Source organism: Trichomycterus rosablanca, chromosome 4 (genome assembly GCF_030014385.1).
Source record: "Trichomycterus rosablanca isolate fTriRos1 chromosome 4, fTriRos1.hap1, whole genome shotgun sequence".
Taxonomy (NCBI): Eukaryota; Metazoa; Chordata; class Actinopteri; order Siluriformes; family Trichomycteridae; genus Trichomycterus; species Trichomycterus rosablanca.
This window is the reverse complement of record NC_085991.1, coordinates 53,691,566-53,698,756: the sequence shown is the minus strand read 5'-3', so window position 1 is coordinate 53,698,756 and position 7,191 is coordinate 53,691,566. Positions and strand designations below refer to the sequence as shown.

At 39.6% G+C, this 7,191-nt stretch overlaps 1 pseudogene; it reads right to left on the bottom strand.

Moving 5' to 3' along the window:
- Positions 1-1,917: 1,917 nt before the first annotated feature.
- Positions 1,918-7,009, bottom strand: LOC134312017 (E3 ubiquitin-protein ligase TRIM39-like; annotated as a pseudogene).
- Positions 7,010-7,191: the final 182 nt, after the last annotated feature.

The following is a 7,191-nucleotide window of genomic DNA, read 5'->3' as shown; positions in this document are numbered from 1 at the left end:
TTCCTCTAGCTTTTCCACAATGTATGGCTCACACTGTAATTCACAGACAACTGTTTCAACACATCCTTGAATTTTTTGAAGTGGTAAACGTATTCCAACATGCTTTAGAAGTTCTGCTATGACATGTTTTAACCCCGGTGTGAACAGAGTCTCTGTTATATCTTTATAGTATTTTTCAAAAAAGAAAATATCCGGCTCAAACAGACACGAGTGTCGAAGTTGACTGGGGTGATTCACTTCACAGCCGAGACATGTTTCCTTCAGTTTGTTGTCTATAATGTGTTTTAGGATTACAACAACGGCGGACTTTATTAGTTTTAATGCCGTACTGCATACTTGACCATCCACATCATCGATTGGTTCAGATACAGCTTTCACTTCTAGAGTATCGACGATTGTTTCACTATCTTCATTACCATCTGGTAACTTCTGATGTCTAGATGCCGAACCCTCCAATGGATCTGGTGAAAAAAACGACGGCAATAGGTATGTCATATTCATATTTCCAAGATGGACACCAAACTGATCCAGTGAACTGTCGTCTGACAAGTTGTTGAACACCGCTGATTCATCATAGCTGTAGTTCACAGCTCCACGGCACATGTCGATCGGCGCGTATTCAAGCCCCGGCCTTTGATATTTTCCACACCATTCGGACCCGTGGGTGTCGGGGTGGTCTGCTGGAAGAAAATCCTCAAACATGTCGACCGTGTGATGACTCCGTCTTGATGTTCTACTCCGTGAATGTGGTTGATGTTTCTTTTAACAGAGAAAGCGGGTAGGCCGTGATACTCTTTGCCCAACCCACAAACGTCATAACCCTGAGAATTAAATAGGTTAATTTTAACATCCTTAAAGTGATCACGATGCCGGCTGTCATATGCTTTGACATAACTCTTCTTTCTTGGTGCAAAAACCAAATTGTTTTCACGATCACTAGAACTAACAGTTGGTGTAACTGTAGAATATCTAAAAAGTGGCTGATTTACACACACGGTAGACATTTTAAAGCTTTTGGCTTAGAAATCCAACAGCGTGTGAATGCTTAAATACTATATACAGACATTGTCATAGCATGGTGGATGTCATAAAATCTTTTGATGTTAGAGACCTTGGGGTGGGAGAGGTGTGTGTGTGTGTGTGTGTGTGTGTGTGTGTGTGTGTGTGTGTGTGTGTGTGTGGGGAGGGCCTGTGGGAGGGGAGAGGTGGGTCGGGTGGGTGTTCCATACCTATGTCCGTCAACATGACCTGTCAATCAAACTAGCCTGTCACACACAGAGTGGGGCTGAGGGGGGTCATAAATCAAGGGTCATAAATCATATTTTGACAGATAGTGTATGATATTTACTACTTACCTGCTGTGTTTTCTGATGCTTGTATAGAACTGCAGAAGATCTGAGCTGTGTCCTGCTCATGTAAAGAACTTTGGTAATGAAACTGCTTCTGAGGTTCTGAAAACTGAGTTAATTACAATGTTAATTAATTGCAATTATCCAATCCTCCAGTGTACTACTGTAGTAACCGCTGCTACATGCACATCATTAAGAAATGATTTACTCCAGTCAGCAAGTGCAGGCCTGTGTTTCAATCCACATTAAATATCCTGTATAGTGTGCTCAAACTAATTTAGCAGACTGTTCATTATGTAGGATGGTAATTGGAACAAAACTGCTCCCCTCTGCTCCTTGTGTAGCTGATACAGAGAATTAAAATGATGATATATGATGTTCTTCAGCTGATCTTATCCATGACTGATAGAGGAGATAATAAATGTTTACAACTTATTAAGGTACAAATAACAACTTCTCGCAACACTCGATAACATCTCTTAACCCCAAGATTACAAGATTTTTATGTCTGTTTGTGGTAAAAAGTGTTTTTTGTTTTGGGAATACTGGAACATGAAAAGGAATTTTCTCAAAGGAGATTCTCATGCGGGTTCATAACGATTTGATCCAGCGCTTTCAGCTCTGTGTTCAGCACCAGGGACGACACATTGAACACGTCAAATAGCTGTGCATCACAGGGAATGTTCCCGGTTGTTGCAACTTTCTGTGTGGATAACTTTTGAACCACAAGAGATATTTCAGATCTTTAATTGAGTCTTATTTTAAAGTTATTCAGGATGTTCACAAAAGTATAGACGGCCACCAGGGGACTTGGTTGACATATGGGTGATAAACTGTATTACAGGGACAAGGTAGGCTTAAACAGGACTGACTTGGTCAACCTACTCTATAAACAGCACAGCAAAGCCCTGTCTTGGGGTTGAAATACTGTTTTTAGCTGGTTGCCATTGTATTTTAGGTGATTACTAAGGTGATCCAGTTAGTTGGTAGGTTTCTCCTATTTGGTTGTAATTATTTTGCAAATATTTAATTTTTTTTAATTAATTATAATTAAAAAATAAAATACAAATAAGTGGAAGAAGAAGAAACAAGTAGAAGAATATAAATATGTAGTGTTGCACATTGCATTGCACTCACTTATTAAGTTTGAACTTGACTAACAGGGCAGATGATCAGTGGTGCTGAAATTTTACCCCCATCATTGACACAGGGACAGAAGTATGGGTAGAGTTTCTCAGTGAAAGACTGACCAGTGAAAGAGTAGATATGAGACTCATTCTCAACATCATAGAAGGAGACCAAACCTTCCTCATAATCCACAAACACCCCCACCTTCTGAGGAGCCTGTTTCAAAGTGAGGAGGACACGAGTAGAATCCAGAGCCTTATATTCAGTTTTATTTCTCAGCCACAAAGACCAATATCAATCTTCAGGACTTTCTGTAATCTTCCCCTTCCTGTTACTGGATTCTCTGGTCACTCCTAAATACCACATGGTCTTCCCTTTAACCTGAACCTCATAGTAAAATCTCCCTGAAGAGAATCCCTCCTTTCCCAGCACTCAGACACAGTGATCAAATCTCTCTGGATTTTCAGGAAGATTCTGTCGTTTGCCTCCATCAGTAACTTGCTTTCCATCATCAGACAGGATCAGGGCAGGACGAGCTGTATCAGGATCTTCAGTTCTGGTTGGAATAAAATAAAGAACAAAATTATTTACTGCTAGTAATCATTTCTGTTAGAAACTGGATTATTTTAAAGTGATGATTATAAAGCACAATATGAAGCTGGAACATGAAAATTAACTAACACACAGTGTGGTGACCAACATTCATAGAAGCTTCAATAGAGAATTAATGATAACAGCAAGTAACAGCAGCTTCACCTTATGATTAAACTATTACCGGATAAATGTAAGTCATAAGTAACTTATTTGCTCAAACAAGATCTTAGATAGTAATCACTTATCCATACTGACAACCTTCTTCATTTGTTCATCAACACATTCCTGAAGATGAAACAGAGCTCTCCTCAGAGTCTCCACATCCAGATGAATACTGTCATCAGTCCAGTTGTTGGTGGATGGAGGTCTGCACAGGGACGGGTAAATCTACAGTACAGCAGGAGAGAGGAGAAATCCAGTGCTGTCCTGTCATGTGCTGCATTACTAATATGAAACAGAGGGACTCTGACCTGTAGGAGGTGGAGATGATCCTCAGTATTGGAGATATGCTCCAGCTCAGTGTTTCTCCTCTTTAGCTCAGTGATTTCCTGCTCCAGATCTTTAATGAACTCTTCAGCCTGACGCTCTGCTGCTCTCTGCTTCTCTTCCATCACCTTCAGCATCTCAGCCTGGTTTCTCTCAATGCTGCGTATCAGAGCTCTGAAGATCTCCATGCTGTCAGCTTTCTCCTTCTCTGTGTTTTTCTACCGGGAGAAACATCAAGTCATTTATGTAGTGTTATTAGAATTAGCAGCTCTGCTTATGTATCATTAAAAATGAGGACTAGCTGAGTAGAGAAAGACTTTACTTACTTTATTAAGTTTTATAGAGTCTTTATTTTCCTCAATCTTCTTTAGTCGGTCCTGGATCATCTGCTCAACTTCTGCTTGTGTTGCTCCTAGCTGAGTCTGTAAAATATACAAGTTGTGTTTACAGAATTCTGCAGAAGTGGTACTAATGTAATTATACTTCTAAACTGCACTTATTTTTCATATAAAATGGTTTATTGGATTAAAGAGTAAGAAAAATCTAGAATAAGAAATATTAGGCACTCAGGTAGCACAGCGGTAAAACACACTAGCACACCAGAGCTGACATTTCACATCTAATTGACACATCACATTTTCTCATCTAATTGAAACTCAGCTTTGCCAACTGCCTGGGCTGGGAGCCCACATGAACAATGACTGGCTTTTAAAGGACTCTCTCATGGCTGAAATATTAGAGTGGGGAAACATGCTACTTTCACTTTTATTTCTTTGCATGTTTTTTTCTGGTGAACTTAATTTCTTTTCATCTCAGTTCTGCAACACATTCCAAAACATGTTGGGACGATAAAGCATTTACCACTTTGTAATTTTGTCATTTCTTCTCACAACACTTAAAAAACATTTTTATTTCTGGCAGATGGAGCCAGATTTTGGTTTACGAGCTTCAGATGCTTTTTTTCTGAATTATCACCAATTTGCCTGATTGTGAATCTGCTTCCTCTTACACAATCCCTAATCTGAACAAGGAGAGCCAGATCAATCCCCTCTGGCGTGTCCATTCTGCGGCCACTTTTTATCACCTGCCAGTTTTGGGTTCCCATACAGAGATGTATTATGTCCAGAGAGCCGCACTAAGCTCCATATACACGTGAAGATTTAAAAACTTTGTGACCCCAAAATGCTAATGTATCCTAGAAGTCTCAAAATTTGGCCTCCGTAACCACCATCCTTACCATGTGTAGCCCAATTAAAATTTGGGCATGAATAATATTTTGTTTACATTATGTTTGCTGTTAAATGGTAGCAAATAAATAAGTTCTTATTTGTTCTGTAATTAATGTTCTGATTGTCAAATTGTTTTATGCTGTTTAAAGTAAAGTGTATGTATAGCCCTCCCTTAATTTATGTTTAAGCCAATCAGCATGCATGGTGAGAGGTCGGGAAAAGAGCGGGAGAAAGTGGGTGGAAAAAGAAGAAAAAACGAAATAAAATTGCAAGAGAGAACAAGTGTGATGTAAGCGGGTAAAACACCTGTTGAGGATATATCTCTTGGGATGCGGGAAGACAAACGGACAGTGAGTCTGATATTACATTTTGCAGTCGAGTAGTGACTTTGTTTATGCCGTGTCAGCCGTGAACGTCTCTGGAGCTTTCATGCATGGACTTTCAAGGCTGTTTGCTAACTCAGCGACGGTGCCGAGTACGGTGGATTTATAACATCCGATAAACTCAGATTTTTTTGCATCCAAGATCAAACGGGAAAGGATTTCTACTGTTTCATCCAGGTAAAAACGAACGTGGACAGCGGACTTTCTTGCACGTGAGTTTGATTTCAACACAACCGACCGAATATACTCGGTGATCTCTGCTGATTGGAAACGTGGGATCCGGCCTGCAACGGTATTTTGGGTTGCCCTTGTTTCATATTTTTGAACGAACTTGACTTTTGGATTTTGCTAAACGGACTTTGAGTTTTTGTTTTTTTTTGTTTACTCAGTTATTTACATAACTGCCGGCTTTAGGAGGTAGTGATAATATTTTGAATATTACTGATTGTCATTTGATTGAATCTGTATTATAACATTTTTGTAACATATTTTGGGGTGTGAAATGTATTTTTATGATTGTGTACATGAGTAAATAGTTAGTTTAAAGTTCTATCCGTGTGGGACATATCATTAAGTATGATTAAGGTATACAAGTCTGATATGTCAGGGATAATGGTAACTCATTCACTGTAAATAGGGTGCTAGTAGTGTGTCTTATAGGGTAATTTAAGTAGTTTTGTTCTGGTTTAACTAATAGTAGTTTGCATCAACAATATAACATTTTATCCTGTTACCCTTTTAAATCCTTATATTACCCTAAAGAAAGAGATTTCTAAAGCTGATAAAAGAATTCAGGGAGTGTGCTTTCCAAATACAGCCAGGTGTGCTAGGGGGCGCTACACATGTGTTTATAATTGTACTGATTATTTGCTTCTTAATACAGTATATCTAACTGGATATAAATATGTAGGTGTGTAATTTTAAAGCCGTTGTCTGATTTATTAAATCAAACATTAAATATTGAAACATTTACCTCATTAGTATATTTGGTAAGTTTAACTCTGTGTTATTCCATATTTATACAATAGCAAAACAGTAAGTATAGAAGAACCATCTAAAAGGTCTTTAACACTCAGGTGGAGGAAAAATTACAAATTAAATATGAATACTGGTAATAAGAATCTTAGTTTTAATGTTTTTATGTTTGAGACTAAATGAATTAATCACAGACATTTTCAGAAGCTTTTTAAATCCTCTTTACCAGAGGTGCAAATAATTCTGGAGCTCAATGTATAAGATCTCTCACCTTCTTCTCTGCACTCTCCTCCTCTATAGGAACTGTGTTGTGGTTCTTGTGGTCTCCTTCAGTGCAGAACTGACACACACACGTCTGGTCGTCTCTACAGAACATCTCCAGAGGTCTCTCATGTTTCTGACAGATGTAATCCTCCAGGTTCTCCACAGGATCTATTAGTTTGTGTTTCTTTAATGAAGAAGCTTTCTCATGAGGTTCCAGGTGAGTCTTGCAGTAAGAGGCCATACAGATCAGACAGGACTTCAGAGCTTCACGTTTCTCCTCACTGCAGACCTCACAGAACACCAGAGATTTGGTAGGTTCTCCTGCAGTGCTGCTTGATTTGACCTGAACTGGCTTCCTGAATTGAGCAGCCAGTCCAGAGATGAAGGTATTTACTCGTAGTTCAGGTCTTCGAGGAAATTCCTCCTTACATACTGGACACTGACAGTGTGACCTGGTGTCCCAGAACTCTCTGATACAGGTCATGCAGAAGTTGTGTCCACATGAAGTCGTGACTGGATCAGTGAACACATCCAGACAGATGGAGCACTGGAGCTGATCTTCAGACAGGAAACTGCTGTTGGAAGCCATGACTGATAGAGGAGATACAGAGACACCATGACAGTGGTAGCCTAGTGGGTAGAGCTTTGGGCTATAAACTGGAAGATTGGCGGTTCAAATTCAGGCTCTGCTATGCAGCTACTGTTGGGTCCTTGAGCAAGGCCCTTAACCCTGTCTGCTCCAGGGGCGCCGTAAGGTGGCTGACCCTGCGCTTTGACCCCAGC